The sequence below is a fragment of the Carlito syrichta genome, unplaced genomic scaffold (genome assembly GCF_000164805.1).
Source record: "Carlito syrichta isolate Samal-C Ts95f unplaced genomic scaffold, Tarsius_syrichta-2.0.1 Scaffold288112, whole genome shotgun sequence".
Taxonomy (NCBI): Eukaryota; Metazoa; Chordata; class Mammalia; order Primates; family Tarsiidae; genus Carlito; species Carlito syrichta.
In genome coordinates this window covers 80,929-83,457 of record NW_007232208.1, presented here as the reverse complement: position 1 = coordinate 83,457, position 2,529 = coordinate 80,929, and positions in this window count along the sequence as shown.

Sequence of the window (2,529 nt, the reverse complement as noted above, 5' to 3'; positions counted from 1 at the left end):
TTTTAAAAACAAAATCTTCTAATTCACAATGCTTATTCAGGAATTCAAGCTTCTGAGTTGCTAAATACAAAAAGGTTTAGGGAAACAGAGAAAACACTTGTGACCAAGTAGAAACAAGAAAAATATTTGCTTGTGAGTTTATTTTATTTCTAGCTTAACGATAAGTTGGTGACAGATCTTCATGACTAACAAGAAAGTGACTTTTCTCTCCTGAAACATATTCTGTTAGAGAAGGTTGCCTATGAAATATTGGCACTATTTTCAAAGCAGTATTCATTCTGCTTTCTAGGACAAGGGTGTGTTCTTTTTACCTGTCTAAGCCTGTCTTTTTTTCCTTCATTATTACTCCTTAGGATGAAAATGTGTTAATAAATTCTATACCTTTTAGATGGTATCATTAGAACAAATGTATATTAAAGTTATGGTGTCATTTTTTAAAAATGAAGATGTATTGCTCTATCATATGGTAATAGAGGTCTGGCTTTTTCTGTTTTTCATTCATTCATATATTGTCTCATATGACTTTTCTGTCTTGCCTCTAACAACACACCTCCATCTGTCTTCCAATGCTTTATTCATTTTTTCTTATATTGAAACATAATATTTGATGTATTTATAGGGTACATGTGAGTGTTTGTTGCATGTATAGAACGTGTAATGATGAAGTCAGGAAATTTGGTGTATCCATCTCCTTGAGTGCTTATCATTTTTATATGTTGGGATCATTTAAAGTACTCTCTTCTAGTTACTTCAAAATGTACACAATATTGTTGTTAAGTGCAATCACCCTGTCTGCTATCAAACATTATAGCTTATTTCTTCCATTTAACTCTGTGTTTGTACCCATTAATCAACCTCTCTTTATTCTTCTTCCCACCTACACACCCTTCCCAGCCTCTGATATCTATCAATCTATTCTCTATCTCCACAAAAGCTACATTTTCAGCTTCCACATATGAGTGAGGATACACAGTATTTATCTTTCTGTGCTTGGATTATTTCACTTAACATAATGACCTCTAGTTCCACATTGCTGCAAATGACATGATTTTATTCTTTTTGAATGGCTGAATAGCATTTTGTTTTGTACATATACCCTATTTTTTTATCCATCTGCCAATTGATGGACACTTGGATTGATTCCGTGTCTTTGCTATTGTGATTAGTGCTGCAATAAACATGGGAGTGCAGGCATCCCTTTGGTGTGCGGATCTCTTTTCTTCTGAATAAATAACCAGTAGTGGAATTGTTGGCTTGTATGATAATTCTACTTTTATTATTTTGGGAAATCTTCATAGTGTTTGTACTAATTCACATTCCCATCAACCCAACACGATTATTCTAGTTCCCCAGTTAATCTGCACTAAGTAATAAAGCAGATAAGCAAATATATTAAGAATTATATATGTGCTGCTTATTAAATCAGCAAATCACGTGGTTACGACTTGCCAGATATTGGCAAATTACTTGACTGCTCTGTGCCTCCTTGTTCTTACCTATAAAACGAGTATAATAGGAAAGTGTGCCTCATCATGTTGTGAGGATTAAATAAACCCCAATAAATAAGGTCTTAGAATGGGCCAGGCACCAAGTAATTATCAGTTAAGAGTTTACTTTTATTGTTGTTGTTGTTTCATCAGCAACAACACTGAGATAATAACTAACAAAGTGAGAGGTCTTATTGTGGTGAATCTACAGAAGTAATCTGTGTTCTCAGAGTCATCCCAGAGGACACCTAGAACGGGACGGGTGAGTCATTGGGCTGACTTCTTGCGTCTAGCCTCAAGATCGACGACTCCTTGCGTGTTTCTTCGGCCCACAGGACACCTGGGTCTTCCTGTTCATCAAAAATCATTTATATTAGACTGAGTAATTTAAATTTGAAGCGCTATGTGTGGAACAAACGATACCACATCAGGTCGTATTACAAACTGTGCTTGTGGAGAGGGACGGAGCTCTCTTCCTCTGGTGGAGATTTCGCTTTGTCCAGCCACTAGTGTCAGGCCCCTGTGCTGGCACAAGCTCTTCGGTGTGAGGCTAACTGCTGTCAAGCCTCAAGGGCTTCCCGTCTCTACATAATCGTGGGCAAATTGGACCAAACGCCACTCGGAGACCACACGGTGAGAGCAGGCACGTTGGTACTCTGGGATTCAAGGTCCAGGATCCAAGCTCTTTGGGACATTATAGGGCAGAAAACCTTCCGCAGCTTGGAGGACACCTGCTCAACGCACTTCCAGAAGGGCCTTTTAGGGAGCTCCCAAGGCAGGTGGAAGGTGGAGGCAACGGCAGAGGCAGTCAGCAAACCTAGGGCAGAGTGGTCCAGAGCCATCTGGATCTGAGCATCCCAAAGCAGTGCTTAAGGCTGGGCAAACAGGAAATGAGTGTGCCTGGTTTGCACGCTGACCAGCGTTGCTCTCCTCCCCTTCCCACACCTGCAGATGGTGTGAAAAGGAGAAGAGTTCTTCCAGAACTGACCAACTTCTGAAATTGGGATTGTGGTACTTTCTGAAAGTGTGCAGCATTTCAATC